This window comes from Dendrobates tinctorius, unplaced genomic scaffold (genome assembly GCF_039654945.1).
Source record: "Dendrobates tinctorius isolate UK_male_01 unplaced genomic scaffold, ASM3965494v1 ptg000181l, whole genome shotgun sequence".
NCBI lineage: Eukaryota > Metazoa > Chordata > Amphibia > Anura > Dendrobatidae > Dendrobates > Dendrobates tinctorius.
In genome coordinates, this window is record NW_027361848.1 from 1,597,398 (window position 1) to 1,613,930 (window position 16,533).

General features: G+C 45.1%; 1 protein-coding gene and 1 long non-coding RNA gene across 3 annotated transcripts in view; one reads left to right on the top strand and one right to left on the bottom strand.

Moving 5' to 3' along the window:
- Positions 1-16,533, bottom strand: part of LOC141054931 (pecanex-like protein 2) — a 2,173,030-nt gene that overhangs the window by 1,291,204 nt on the left and 865,293 nt on the right. The window lies entirely within an intron of this gene.
- Positions 9,270-16,533, top strand: part of LOC141054933 (uncharacterized) — a 69,670-nt gene continuing 62,406 nt past the window's right edge. The window contains exon 1 of one of the 2 annotated variants that reach the window (XR_012221437.1): positions 9,270-9,349. This is a non-coding gene — a long non-coding RNA (uncharacterized lncRNA). Of the gene's footprint in view, positions 9,350-9,386; positions 9,442-16,533 lie in introns of those variants that run through there. The other variant, XR_012221436.1, reaches the window with a different exon arrangement.

The window sequence follows — 16,533 nt, forward strand, 5'->3', positions numbered from 1 at the left end:
ATGTATGTAGTAAGTATGTATGTTGTATGAATGTAGTATACATGTAGCATGTATGTAGTATGTATGTATGTTGTATGAATGTAGTATATATGTAGCATGTATGTAGTATGTAATATATATGTACAGTATGTTGTATGAATGTAGTATACATGTAGCATGTATGTAGTATGTATGTTGTATGAATGTAGTATATATGTAGCATATATGTAGTATGTAGTATATATGTATGTTGTATGAATGTAGTATATATGTAGTATGTATGTAGTATGTATGTATGTTGTATAAATGTAGTATATATGTAGCATTTATGTAGTATGTAGTATATATGTATGTTGTATGAATGTAGTATATATGTAGCATGTATGTAGTATATATGTATGTTGTATGAATGTAGTATATATGTAGTATGTACGTAGTATGTATGTATGTTGTATGAATGTAGCATGTATATAGTATGTAGTATATATGTATGTTGTATGAATGTAGTATATATGAAGTATGTATGTAGTATGTATGTATGTTGGATGAATGTAGTATATATGTAGCATGAATGTAGTATGTAGTATATATGTATGTTGTATGAATGTAGTATATATGTAAGATGTATGTAGTATGTATGTATTTTGTATGAATGTAGCATGTATGTAGTATGTAGTATGTATGTATGTTGTATGAATGTAGTATATATGAAGTATGTATGTAGTATGTATGAATGTTGTATGAATGTAGTATATATGTAGCATGTATGTAGTATGTAGTATATATGTATATTGTATGAATGTAGTATATATGAAGTATGTATGTAGTATGTATGTATGTTGTATGAATGTAGTATATATGTAGCATGTATGTAGTATGTATGTTGTATGAATGTAGTATATATGTAGCATGTATGTAGTATTTATGTATGTTGTATGAATGTAGTATATATGTAGTATGTATGTTGTATGTATGTATGTTGTATGAATGTAGTATATATGTAGCATGTATGTAGTATGTAATATATATGTATGTTGTATGAATGTAGTATATATGAAGTATGTATGCAGTATGTATGTATGTTGTATGAATGTAGTATATATGTACAGTCATGGCCAAAAGTATTGACACCTCTGCAATTCTGTCAGATAATACTCAGTTTCTTCCTGAAAATGATTGCAAACACAAATTCTTTGGTATTATTATCGTCATTTAATTTGTCTTAAATGAAGAAAAAACAAAAGAGAATGAAGCAAAAAGCAAAACATTGATCATTTCACACAAAACTCCAAAAATGGGCCAGACAAAAGTATTGGCACCCTCAGCCTAATACTTGGTTGCACAACCTTTAGCCAAAATAACTACGACCAACCGCTTCCGGTAACCATCAATGAGTTTCTTACAATGCTCTGCTGGAATTTTAGACCATTCTTCTTTGGCAAACTGCTCCAGGTCCCTGATATTTGAAGGGTGCCTTCTCCAAACTGCCATTTTTAGATCTCTCCACAGGTGTTCTATGGGATTCAGGTCTGGACACATTGTTGGCCACCTTAGAAGTCTCCAGTGCTTTCTCTCAAACCATTTTCTAGTGCTTTTTGAAGTGTGTTTTGGGTCATTGTCCTGCTGGAAGACCCATGACCTCTGAGGGAGACCCAGCTTTCTCACACTGGGCCCTACATTATGCTGCAAAATTTGTTGGTAGTCTTCAGACTTCATAATGCCATGCACACGGTCAAGCAGTCCAGTGCCAGAGGCAGCAAAGCAACCCCAAAACATCAGGGAACCTCCGCCATGTTTGACTGTAGGGACTGTGTTCTTTTCTTTGAATGCCTCTTTTTTTCTCCTGTAAACTCTATGTTGATGCCTTTGCCCAAAAAGCTCTACTTTTGTCTCATCTGACCAGAGAACATTCTTCCAAAACATTTTAGGCTTTTTCAGGTAAGTTTTGGCAAACTCCAGCCTGGCTTTTTTATGTCTCGGGGTAAGAAGTGGGGTCTTCCTGGGTCTCCTACCATACAGTCCCTTTTCATTCAGATGCCGACGGATAGTACGGGTTGACACTGTTGTACCCTCGGACTGCAGGGCAGCTTTAACTTGTTTGGATGTTAGTCGAGGATCTTTATCCAACATCCGCACAATCTTGCATTGAAATCTCTTGTCAATTTTTCTTTTCCGTCCACATCTAGGGAGGTTAGCCACAGTGCCATGGGCTTTAAACTTCTTGATGACACTGCGCACGATAGACACAGGAACATTCAGGTCTTAGGAGATGGACTTGTAGCCTTGAGATTGCTCATGCTTCCTCACAATTTGGTTTCTCAAGTCCTCAGACAGCTCTTTGGTCTTCTTTCTTTTCTCCATGCTTAATGTGGTACACACAAGGACACAGGACAGAGGTTGAGTCAACTTTAATCCATGTCAACTGGCTGCAAGTGTGATTTATTTATTGCCAACACCTGTTAGGTGCCACAGGTAAGTTACAGGTGCTGTTAATTACACAAATTAGAGAAGCATCACATGATTTTTCGAACAGTGCCAATACTTTTGTCCACCCACTTTTTTATGTTTGGTGTGGAATTTTATCCAATTTGGCTTTAGGACAATTCTTTTCGTGTTTTTTCATTTAAGACAAATTAAATGAAGATAATAATACCAAAGAATTTGTGTTTGCAATCATTTTCAGGAAGAAACCGAGTATTATCTGACAGAATTGCAGGGGTGTCAATACTTTTGGCCATGACTGTAGCATGTATGTAGTATGTATGTATGTAGTATATATGAAGTATGTATGTAGTATGTATGTATGTTGTATGAATGCAGTATATATGTAGCATGTATGTAGTATGTATGTATGTTGTATGAATGTAGTATATATGTAGCATGTATGTATGTTGTATGAATGTAGTATATATGAAGTATGTATGTAGTATGTATGTATGTTGCATGAATGTAGTATATATGTAGCATGTATGTAGTATGTAGTATGTATGTATGTTGTATGAATGTAGTATATATGTAGAATGTATGTAGTATATATATATGGTGTATGAATGTAGTATATATGAAGTATGTATGTATGTTGTATGAATGTAGTATATATGTAGTATGTATGTAGTATTGTTTTTTTTTTCACATTCAACACATTAGCCGGATGATGGGACTACTACTGTCCCATCATTGGCTAATGTGTCAATCACTGTCATTGTAGCAGGCATCGCCAGATGGGACTTGTAGTCCCATCGGACGATGCCTGCACACACACAAGACCCCCGGCAGGCCCGCACAGACCACCGTCAGCCGGCACAGGCCCCCGGCAGCTGGCACAGGCCCCCGACAGGCCTGTACAGACCCCCGAGAGGCCCGTACAGACCCCCAACAGTCGGCACAGACCCCCCGCAGTCGGCACAGACCGTGCATCATGATGCGCACAGACCGCGCATCATGATGACATCATTTCAGCAGCCAATCACAGCCACAATAGTGGCTCATTGCATTATGGGAACTTCCGATTCAGGTATCTGATATTGAAAAAATATCGGTACTCGGTATCGGAATTCCGATACTTGATGTATCGGAATGCTCAACACTAGTCACGAGACAAGGCAGGCCACCAAAAGGACCGACTCACCAAATCTCTGGTACCAAAAATACCTTGGATGACCAGCCAATGCGGAGCAATGAATTTCAGACATCACTCTCTTTCTCCACTGGTCAGGAACATACAATTTTCCCATAGGGCAACGCTCAGGTTTATCCTCCTGAAATTCTTCCAGGGCGCATCTCAAATCGGGCAAAATGGCAGAAAGAACTACCCCCTCACCTAGGATGGTAGTAGGCTCGGTCACACTAAGAGAATCGGCAAAGAAACTCCTAGAAAGGGCGTCTGCCTTAACATTCTTAGTGCCAGGAAGAAAAGAGACCACAAGATTAAAACGCGTGAAAAACAAGGCCCATCTAGCCTGTCTAGGATTCAAGCGTTTGGCCGACTCCAGATAAATCAAATTCTTGTGATCGGTGAGGACCACAACTTGATGTCAAACCAATGTTTCCACTCCTCAAATGCCCACTTCATGGCCAACAACTCCCGATTCCCCAAGTCATAATTGCGTTCAGATGGGGAGAACTTTCAAGAAAAGAAGGCACAGGAATTCATCTTAGAAGTCACAGGGTCTTTTTGGGACAAAACAGCTCCTGCACCAATCTCAGAAGCATCTACCTCCACCTGAAATGGAAGTGAGACATCAGGTTGCAGTAAAACTGGAGCTGAAGTAAATCTCTGCTTAAGCTCCTGAAATGCTGAGATAGCCTCAGGAGACCAATTCAGCACATCAGCGCCCTTCTTGGTCAGATCAGTCAGTGGTTTGACAATACCAGAAAAATTACCTATAAATTTACGATAGAAATTAGCAAAACCCAAAAACTTCTGGAGGGCCTTCAAGGAAGTAGGCTGAACCCAATCATAAATGGCCTGTACCTTGGCCGGGTCCATTTCAATAGTCGATGGAGATAAGATAAATCCCAAAAATGAAATCCTCTGTACACCAAAGAGGCATTTCGATCCCTTAACAAACAAGGGATTCTCTCTCAAAATCCGGAACACAATCCGGAGGTGTTCCACATGAGAATCCCAATCACTAGAAAAGATCAAAATATCATGCAGATAGATGATCAAAAACTTATCCACAAAGTCATGGAAAATATCATTCATGAAGGATTGGAAGACAGAAGGGGCATTAGTGAGCCCAAAAGGCATCACCAGGTACTCAAAATGTCCCTCCGGAGTATTAAACGCCATCTTCCATTCATCCCCGTGCTTGATGCGAATAAGATTATACGCCCCCTGAGGTCAAGCTTAGTAAACCAGCAGGCACTCTTAACTCTGGAGAATAAATCAGACATCAGAGGTAACGGGTACTGATATTTAACCGTCATCTTGTTAAGGGAACTATAATCAATACACGGTCTTAATGAACCATCTTTTTTGGCCACGAAAAAAAAACAGCACCTAAAGGTGACGAGGATGGTCTAATATGACCCTTCTCCAATGACTCCTTAATATAGGATCGCATAGCATCATGTTCGGGTACTGATAAGTTGAAAGTCGACCCTTGGGAAATTTACACCCAGGCATCAACTCAATTGCACAGTCATAACTCCTATAAGGAGGCAAAGATGCAGACTTGCTCTCACTAAAAACATCAGAAAAATCGGCTAGATAATCAGGAATATCATGAGACTGAGGAGAGGTGGAGAAAACAGGAGCGTCCCTAAGAACACACTGATAACCCCAATTCACCACAGACCCAGATTTCCAATCAAAAACTGGATTATGAGTTTGCAACCAAGGAAAACCCAGAACAATAGTATCATGCAAATTATGCAGCACCAAAAATTTACAATGTTCTTGGTGGTCTGGGGCAACTCGCATCGTCACCTTGGTCCAAAACTGAGGTTTATTCTCTGCCAAAGGAGTAGCATCAATACCCCTCAAAGGAATAGGCGTCCGCAGAGGCGTCATGGAAAAACCACAACGTTTAGCAAAATCCAAATCCATCAGATTCAACGCTGCTCCTGAATCCACAAACGCCTTTGTGGAAAATGTGGATAAGGAGCAGATCAGTGTAATTGCCAAAAGAAACTTAGATTGTATACTGCCCACAGCAAATGTGTGTGCAAAACCTTTCTCTCATTTTGGGCAGACAGAAATAATATGAGAGACGTCTCCACAGAAACAAAACACAGCTTATTACGCCTTCTAAACTCCTGACGTTGCGCCCTAGACAAAACTCTATCATATTGCATAGGTTCAGACATTTGTCCAAAAGGTGGCAACTCCTCTCGTGTAGTTTTGCGTTCACGTAAACGCCGATCAATTTGAATGGCTAATGACATAGAATCGTCAAGACCAGAGGGAACAGGAAATCCCATCATAGTATCTTTTATGGTTTCTGACAAACCCTTCCGATAGAGAGCTGCCAAGGCACCATCATTCCAGGTAGTAAGGACCGCCCACTTTCGGAATTTTTGACAGTATAACTCTGCAGAATCCTGACCCAGGTTTAATGCTAATAGGGCTTTTTCAGATTGATCAATAGCATTAGGTTCATCATACAACAACCCCAAGGCTTGAAAAAATGCATCCACATTAGTCAGAATAGGATCTTCAGGTGTCAAAGAAAACGCCCAATCCTGGGGATCGCCGCACAGCAAAGAGATGACAATTTTAACCTGCTGCGCAGAGCTCCCCGATGAATTAGGCTTCAAAGCAAGAAATAATTTATAATTATTCTTAAAATTCAAAAATTTAGACCGATCCCCAAAAAACACATCAGGAGTAGGGATCCTTGGTTCAGCAGCACGTGAATGATCGAGATAGGCGGAAATTCCCCACACTTCAGCAGTGAGCTGCTCCACACGATCAGACAATTGCTTAGTCTCCATTTATAAAGAAAAAAAAATCCTCCTACGGCCCCAGAGAAAAAGAGGAAAAAACATACTGTACATAAAAAAAAAATTCTGACACTTTTTTTTTTTTTTTACAATTCTTTCCTGCTTTTGAGTACCCTAGAATCTGCGGTATGGCTGTGATTCTGTTATGAATGGGTCACTGTGGAGAAAAAGCAAACAAGCTAAGCCACAGAAAACAGAGAGGTTGGTAACTATGCAGACAGCAGATCCCTGATCTTACCACACAACTAGCAGTAGCCGTGGAGCGTGCCTACGATGAACCTAGACGCCTCGTCACAGCCGGAGGACTGCATAAGCTTAAAGCAAGAAAAGGGAAATCTAGCTGCCCCAGAGCAGACCCCAAAGGAAGAGATAGCCCCCACACATGTATTGACGGTGAAACAAGATGAAGGCACAAACACAGGCAGGAAAATAGGCTGAGCAAGCGATGGGGCCCAAACTAACTAGACAGGAAAGGAAAGGAAAGACACTATCTGCAACCTGCAAAAAAACCCTACAAAATAATGTCCAACACTTCTGATAGCAAAATTAACCCTGAAGTCACTAGACTTCTCCCACTATATCAGCACTCTGAAATATTCTGAGACAGAGCAAAAAGAGATCGAACTAGTAAGGGACAAAAAGCCAATTGGCAAAACACTGATAACTAAGAGTGGAAATTCAGCTCAGCCCCCAGCCGGGGCTGGCAGACCACACAAAAAACTGAATAGACCAACAAAATCACGTGTGAACATAAGCTGAAAACCAAGAGCTGACAAGCCAGAAGAAATCATCAGCAACTGAATAGGGCGTCGGCTGTCTTAAATCCAATCTGAGAATCCTGAGATCCAATCGTCATCTTCATTCTCAGGTGGCAGATCTCCACCGATCAAACCAGCCGCACCACCTCCCGTCACCACCAGAGGGAGTCCAGAAGGGGAACTCACAACTGGTGAGAATGAACTCACAACAGGAGGGGCAGTGAATCTTGCCCACACAGGAGTAGGGTGGTGGAACTCCTCCTGAAGATGGACTTCAGGGTGGTGGACACCTTCGCCCTGATGCATCCTTTTGGTACCCTGTTCTTTGACGTCAGCTTCATTTGACCAGATGGGTTGGAACTCTTGTGGTTGAATTATGAGCTGGCGAAGGGAGAGCCTGGCTGGCGAGACTTCGCCGTACAGGCGGTGTCTCACTAAAATGGCATTAAGACGGTGACCGTTTTGACCAATGATGAGTCACTTTCTGCCGTACACATCCTCACTTGGCTTTCCCATTATGGGGAAGTCACGGAAGTCCCAAAGAAGTACCAGGACAGGTTAGGCATCTGGTCGGGGGGCAGGACCTTAATGATGAAATTGAAGGTCTCAGGATGTACAGTAACCCATTGTCTTGGTTAGGACATGGTTAATGTCTTGTTCTCTCAGGGTTAATAGGATTTCCTGTCAACTATACTTTCATCTAGTCTGTGTGTCTGACCCCTGGAGTGTCTGCTTGGTTTGCAATTGTTTTGTTTGCTCTCCATGCGGTACTCTGTTTGATTGTTCTTTTGGATTTCTGACCTCTGGCTTCCCTTCTGACTATCCCTTGTCTCACCCCTTTATTACCTCGTGATCTCCTGGTTCTCATCTTAGCTTATTTGTTTACTCTCCTGTGTTTTTCATCTCATCTGCACCCCAGCATCTGGCTCCGCCCCCAACCACCTCCTACTCTGTCACATGGTTCAGGTCCTGGTTGTTACCTGGTTAGTGACCCGGCGCTCTGCTTTCAGCTCCGCAGCAGTAATACCCTGGAGTCATGACAGACAGGGTAACTTTCCCTGCCTGGGTTGTGCTTGCTGTGAAAATATGCTAAGAGGAGATTGTTTTTATCACCCACATACTGGGAAGAAATTCTATGTAAGGTATAGATACACATGTACATCCAGTTTTGTTAAATACCTGTTGGTATGCCCATGTGGGTTGATGTATGTGGGTGAGAAGACTATGGAAGTTAAATCACGCATTAGCAAGCACAAGAGTACAATTAGGACTAAATTATTAGACTTACCAATACCTAAACACTTTTGTGAATTTAGACACTCAGTTAACCAACTTAGGTTTAGGGTGATTGATGGTGTCCCGATATGGAAGAGAGGAGGGGATAGATTGGGGATTCTGAGAAAAAAAGAAATGAAATGGATCTCAACATTGGGGACTCTACAACCTAGGGGACTCAATGTGGATTACAATTTACATATTTGTGTATCCTGATCTCCCTATCCCTCTATCCTTTGGAGGTGTCTCGTGATGTGTGTTTTTAGAATTAAAATTTTTTTTAGTGTTTTATTAAAAAAAAATTGTAATTTTTTGTGTTTCTCACATGGTGTTTATATTTTTGGAGATATCTTTTCTGACAGCGGGGAATTATGTTATTTTCCCCATGCCTTCTTTTTCTTTCCCTACTGTCATTTGATGTTGTATAAGAAGTGTGGTGGTATTTTGGTTTATTCTGTATGGTTAGATATTCTGGAGAGGCTATACCATCTTCATTATGAGAAATAAATAAAATATATTTGTGTGTTTTTTTCCTGCTACATTTTAGTGGTGAGCGATTGTTAATTCATCCTGAGAATGTATTTCCGTTGTCATAGATATGACCGGATGTGATGCCTGTTATCTTATTCATTTCCATACAGTGCGTGAGCGCTAGTTACTGGGTTTTATATCTTGATGTATAAGGTGACCTAGTTGCTAAGTTAACAGCAGGACGCTTTTCCTCTGTTGTGTGCAAGCGCCCTGACCGCTGTGTATGTGAGTGGTCATGTGACACAGACACGTGGCAGGACTCTGACGTCAGCGGCCAAGTGCACATGCGCATCGGGTGCTAGTAAACAGATGGCGTCTCAACGAATTACAAGGGGTTTTAGAATTGACAGAAAAGTGTAAGTACTTTTGATTTGCTATTATCCCTGGCGGTTTGAGCACCAAAGCCACTATCACCATGCATTGTTTCTTAATATGGCTACATTATGGGGTGAGTCATGATTGGGGTTTGGTCTCTGTGCCAGTGATTATGCTTCTCTATGATTGGTTGTTTTTTGTATTATGATTTATTTTATATGCGTTTCCTGTGTTTCTTCATATTTTTGGGGGGATTTAATATGGATATGGAATTGTATGAGGACAATGTGAGGACAATGTATTTTATGATATATATTATGTATATATTTTTTATCTGATTGAAGTGGGGAGTACCTTGTGAGTGATTGGTGTGCTTGTGCCACCACACTATGTTATATAAGGCTGTCAATTTATGTGATATGTATGCTTGATAAAGACCTATATAGGTCGAAACATTGCATCATGGCAGGATAAAATTTGTTTGTTTTTTTCATCACCTGGGCTGGATGCTGTTCCTCCTTCATGCTGAATTGTTCTACTTCCAATTGGGTCATTCGACTGGAGTGGGCATCCCAACATTGGTGTGCTATCGGCTATTTACTATTTTTTACTATTTTTATTAGACCCAGTAATGGATCTGCACACAGAGGCCACCGGTACTGCAGCACAGACTCCTAGAGATGCAGCCCCAACACTGGCCATTGCCACCGCCGAAGTCTTGAGTTCAGACCTGTCCCCTTTGGCATCCTGCTGCAGTGGGGCCCCCGACACAGGCCCATCACTGGATCTGTGCACAGGGGTCCCCGACCCAGCCACAGACACCGCCAAGGGAGCGACCCCCACACTGCTTTTCATTTTTGCTGCTGAAACAAACTCCACCCCCTTAGTTTTTTTCGGTCCATGGGACCCAGAAAAAGATCCAGCCAGTGCAGATCTGTATATGGGGGACCCAGACACCCTAGCACACACCGCTGGAGATGCGACCTGGCTGTCAGCACCCCACCAGCAGTGCTGGAGACAGCAGCTGCTACGCATGCTGTCCTCTGAATGCCAGTGTGTGCATCAGGTGCCAGGCCAGTCCCCCCTGCCACAGAGGACTTAGCCCGAGCACCTTCACCATTATCACTGCCCATCACAGGGCCGCCCTCCGTGCCACACTCCATATCACTGTCTGAAGCTGAGCCACCACCAACAGAGACAGTGCCCTGCTCCCGACAGACCTTGCTCTCCCCATTCCCTCGCTGCAGACACACAACAGGGCCCAAGCCGGAGTGGGCAGCGGGTGCCACATAACGGGTCAGGGGGGCTTCGGGAAGGGGAACATAGATAAACTTATCCATGGCAGTTGTTTTCACCTACTTTGTATTCCTCTTCTTCCATATTTTACCCTTACCAGTTGCCTCATCCTCACAGACCTTGTCCCCGAACATTAGTTGGCCAAAGTGTATCGGGGACTCGATCTGCTGGATCTGTTGCAAGATGACACAGCCCCCTCACTGCTCCCACTTCCTCCATCCTCCCCCTCGCTCCCACTATTCTCTGACATACTGGAGTCAGGTGGGAGAGCCACTTTCTCAGGGGCTATCGCGCTATGCGTTGACTGGGGTTCACTTACCAGGCCTCCAGGTGGGTACAGTGCGATGGTCTTGCCGTCTTCTTCCTCCTCCTCCCTCTCTTCCACCTGGATTGGACTCCGTGATCCCACAGGAGCCCCACTGGTCAGGGCTCCAAACCGGTCATCGTTTCTAAGCTTCTCTGCAAAGGGGCCGCTCCCAGCAAGGATGGAAGCTCTTCTTTCCTCCAAATTGCTGATAGAACACTTCAGCCTTTTCACCGCGGCAGACAGCTCTGTTCTTTGTGAGCTGGATACCCAGTTCTTAGCTTGTATCCTCACCAATCTCAACTCCTCCAGCAGTATCCGCAGTTGTTTTGCGGAGTCCTCATACTTGCAGAGGTGTGAGTGTATTCAGGATCCAAAGGTGGTCACTGACTCCCCCGCTTCGTTAATGCCCCAGTCAAGGGGCACAACTGCCACACCTCTGCTGGATGCATTCTTACCTCCGGGAGGAGGAACTGCCGTGGCTGCAGCTTCAGGGGTCTGGTGACCCTCCGAGGTCCTTTTCTTTGGGCCCTGGCTTACTCCATCCAGGACCCGACCTAATCTTAGAACGCCTCTTGATGTTTCCTTAGGCCACCTCCCGCCAGCTTGGACCAGGAGGTGGGAACCGTGGGCCCAGCTCTAGGATCCAGTCCCACATAACCTCTCTTTTGCTGGGAAGGGGTAGACAAAATTCCAGATGGAAAAAAATCTCACTTCCTAGCAGCAGCTCCACACAGCACCAAAGCATCAAACGAAAAAAGAAGCTATGTCTAAAATTAAATCAAATTTTATTGAAATTAAAATATATCAGATAATATTATAAAATGTGGACACAATTACAAAATAGAACAAGCCGCCCCTAAATAGTATTGTGCGTAAGATGACAATGTAAAATTGCATGGCTAGCAACCCAGCAGAGATCTACCCCTTGATTTTTCAAATCAAGACCCCAACCAACGAGAAACGCGCGTCGGGGTTTCGAGCCTTCTCCCCTAAGGTAATGTGCGGTTATTAATCTGCCAACCTTTCCATTCAGAGCTACCCACCGGTTTATGACTTCTTTTTACTTTGTGCTCGCACCACCTGAATGTCATTCCCATTTCACACTTCTCCAGCTTTCTATAAATAGCACTTTGTTTGCATATGTTTTGGTAATCCTTTCTAAATGGTAATGCACTGGCACTTTATCATTATGTGTGGTTTATTTTAAACCCGCTATACTCTGGGCATGTGATAGAAGTATTCTTTAACCCCTTTATATTTGACCCTTCACTTTTTTGCATTCTCTGTTTTATGGGTTGCTAGCTGTGTAGACGATTTTACATTGTCATCTTATGCACAATACCTTTTAGGGGTGGCTTGTTCTATTTTGTAATTGTGTCCACATTTTATAATATTATCTGATAGATTTTAATTAATTTCAATAAAATTTGATTTAATTTTAGACATAGCTTCTTTTTTTGTTTGATGCTTTATGGTTTGAAGCTGTCTCCTAGGTACTCACTTTGATTTGAGTTTGTATCCACACAGCATCAGCAGCACACAACCACTGACCACACCTCCAGCCAAACTCCACCTGTGGATGATAGCAGCAGACAGAACTGGAGTAGACCCTCTTGCTATATGCACTGCAGTCTGCCACATACACTGCCTGCCTGCGTAGCACTGATATCTATGCAGCTGTACTAGTCCTCAGAAGGACTATTAGTTGAGATGGATATGTATATTATATATGGTATACTTACACTAAGTAAGAATCAAGCAAATCTCTCCCTAGCTCAGCATCAACTCTCCTTACACTACCTGATTTCGGAGCAGACTGTAACCAGCATGGTGGCACCAGATCTGATATAGAACTGATAATGCTGTGCAGCCAACCAATCACTGTAATGCCACAGCAAACATGGCTGGGGCATGACAGTGTGTGGCAGATAATCCCTGCATGTTCATTGGCTCTCTAAAGAGTGCCAAACATGTAGGGCGGGAACCCAAGCTCCCACCGAGCAACGCCGGAAATACTCGGTGAGCTCCGAGCATCTCAAGCTGTGAGATGCTCGGGTGAGTAGTGGCGAGCATGCTCGCTCTTCACTACACATAGCTAAAAACACCCAATAATTGCTAAGAGGAAAATATTGGACAATTCTGAAGTGGCTTTCTAGTAGCATAGAGTTTTAAATCCTATTGAGCATCTTTGGAAAGAGCTGAAACATGCCGTCTGGAAAAGGCAACCTTCAAACACGAGACATCTGGAGCAGTTTGCTCTTGAGGAGTGGGCCAAAATACCTGTCGAAAGGTGCAGAAATCTCCTTAACAGTTACAGGAAATGTTTGATTGCAGTGATTGCCTCAAAAGGTTGTGCAGCAATATGTTTAGTTAAGGGTACCATAATTTCTGTCCAGGCCTATTTCATGAGTTTTCTTTTTCTTTTTAAATCTGTTGAAGCATGGTTGAAAAGCAATGTCTGACTTTCATTTGTTCATTTTCATAGATTTTTATTTATATTACGATTGTCATATTCAAGTTATTCCTGTGACCATTGTCGGTTTTTCTGTCATTAAACAAGGAGTACCAACAGCTTTGAACAAGTGTGTATTTTGCTGCACAACCTTTTGAGGCAATCAGTGCAATCAAACGATTGTGTTACTTCAAAGATCGTTGCTGCTATGTACAAGAAAAAAAATTTTCAGGGCCTATTCTGTTACACCGCTCCGCCATACTCACCCGGCCTCCGCTCCCACGCCGCAGTCGCCCTCCGCTCCCACGCCGCAGCCTCTCTCCACCCGACGGCCGCGGCGGTCACCTGAGACAGACCCGCGACCGATGCCTTCCCTGCATGCTATGCGCATGCGCCATAGGCCGCGGCCGCGCCTCCTTCCTGCTTCTTATGCTCCGGCTGTGCCCTGACCCGGAAGCACATTTGGACCAATGGCTGACCAGACGGGGCCATATCAGGCCGCTTCCCCCTGAGGGAGGCGCCTGATCGTTGTGTTTCCTGACACTCTGGCCTCGCTCCATCGTGCACACTCTGCTCCTGCAGTTCCTGTCTCGGCTGCTCCTCACAGCAGCTTCTCAGTCCTGCTACCCGTGTTCCTGTCGTCCTACTCCAGTCCTGCCTTGTGTTCCTGCCATCCTACTCCAGTCCTGCCTTGTGTTCCTGTCGTCCTACTCCAGTCCTGTCTTCAGTGCTCCTGCCGTCCTACTCCAGTCTCAGTCTTACTCCGGTCCATCCTGAGCCGCCCCTCTCGGTACCGGCTACCGTGGTACTCGAACCCCTGGGCCTGCTCCTAACGGTCCCTGTATAGGGGTCGGTTCCACCTGGCAGCTCGCCCGGGGTCCCTCGGTGCCACGGTCCAGAGGGTCCACTCTCGGAGCTCCCGCTCCTGACCACCCACGCTAACAGTACGATCAGGCCATGGACTCCGCCGGTACTACGGCTGCTACCCAGAAAGAGTTGCTATTCCTACGGGAGAATCAGGGGCGCATTATGTCAATCATGAAGTCGATGGACACCCGTTTGTCGGCCTTACAGGTGGCCGATCCTGGAAATGCCACTCAGCTGGCCAGTCTCCAACAGGAGCTGGGCCAGCAGCAAGATACTCAAACCCACATTTTGTCCTACATGGCCTCCTTTGATAGTCGCTTGTCGGCCCTCCAGGCTGCCGCTGCAGTGCCGACTCCTCCCCCTGCGTCTGCTGCTCATCCGACGCCCCGCCTCGCCAAGCCGCCTCGTTTCACCGGGGATCCCAAGCTCTGTAGGGGGTTCTTAAATCAGTGTAGTCTCCACTTTGAATGGCTGCCGCAGCAATATCCCTCGGACCGGGCCAAAGTGGCCTTCATCATGTCCCATCTGGAGGGAGAGGCCCTTTCTTGGGTAAACCCGCTCTGGGAACGTGACGACCCGGTCGTTTCGAGTCTCCCGGTTTTCCTGGATACGTTTCGTAAGGTTTTCGATGAGCCGGGCCGGTTAGCCTCTCTCACTGAGTCACTCTTTAACTTACACCAGGGCCCTCTCACGGTCGGACAGTACGCTATTCGCTTTCGCACTATTTCCTCTGAGCTCGGCTGGAATAACGCAGCTTTGGTGGGGGCATTCTGGCGCGGTCTTTCTAGTAAAATAAAGGATGAACTCGCTGGTCGAGATACCCCGTCCACCTTAGAGGACCTTATCTCGCTGGCTACCCGCATTGACCTGCGCTTCCTGGAGCGCGCTCGGGAGTCAGTGAGAGACAGGCGCTCCTCCAGGTCAGTTCCTCCTTTCGCTCAGTCGGCCAGCTCACGTTCAGTCGGATCTTCTTCCCTCTCTTCGGGTGAGCCCATGCAGATAGATCATCTCAGGTTGGCCGAGTTACGTCAGAGAGAGAGACGGGCACAAGGTCTGTGCCTCTATTGCGGTCATTCGTCACACTATATCCGCACCTGTCCTAAGAGACAGGGAAACGACTCCACCTAGGTCAGGTAAGAGAGGCCTTCCTAGGTGATGATGATGATTCCTCTCAACCCCTTACGATTTCTGTGCTTTTGGTTTCAGGAGGGAGGCGTGGTTCCGAGGTGGCCTACGTGGATTCGGGCTCAGCGGGTAACTTCATTCGGCCGGAAGAGGTAGACAAATACCAAATTCCTGTAGTCACTCTATCTAACCCAATTCAGATTGCCACCGTGGATGGCAAACCGCTACAGGTGACCGTCACCTTGGTCACTGAAGAGGTGGAATTGCAAATCGGAGCCTTACATCGAGAGAAGATAGCCTTTTACGTTTTACCTAAGCTCTCTCACGCCATTCTACTCGGTCTTCCATGGTTAAGGACTCATCAGCCTGTTCTCGACTGGTCTTCTGGGGAGATACTCCGCTGGGGGCACCCGTGCCAAGCTCGCTGTCTGACTCCTGTCCGCCTGGCGGCCGCTCCACGGTCACCTCCAGACCTCCCGGGTCTTCCTCCAGCTTACAGCTCCTACGCCGATGTTTTTGATAAGAAGGAAGCAGAGGTCCTCCCTCCACACCGGCCGTTTGACTGCCCAATTGAACTTGTTTCTGGTTCAACCCCCCCAAGGGGCAGAATCTACCCTCTGTCTCCCATGGAGACCACCGCCATGTCCGAGTACGTCCAAGAGAACCTCGCCAAAGGCTTTATACGGAAATCCTCTTCGCCCGCGGGAGCCGGGTTCTTCTTCGTCAAAAAGAAGGACGGGACTCTACGGCCATGCATTGACTATAGGGGCTTGAATGAGATTACCATCAAGAACAGGTACCCTCTTCCACTCATTCCGGAACTGTTTGACCGTCTCAGAGGGGCTCGGGTCTTTACCAAGCTGGACCTCAGAGGAGCCTACAATCTGGTCCGTATCCGTGCAGGTGACGAGTGGAAGACCGCTTTCAACACTCGAGATGGCCATTACGAGTACCTGGTCATGCCCTTCGGTCTTTGCAATGCTCCTGCAGTCTTTCAAGAGTTCGTCAACGAGATCTTCCGGGATCTCTTGTACTCCTGTGTGGTCGTGTACTTAGACGACATCCTCGTCTTCTCGCCGGACCTCTCGTCCCACAGAAAGAGTGTCCGCCTGGTGCTTCAGCGTCTTCGGGAGAACCGTCTGTATGCAAAGATCGAGAAATGTCTCTTCGAACAGACC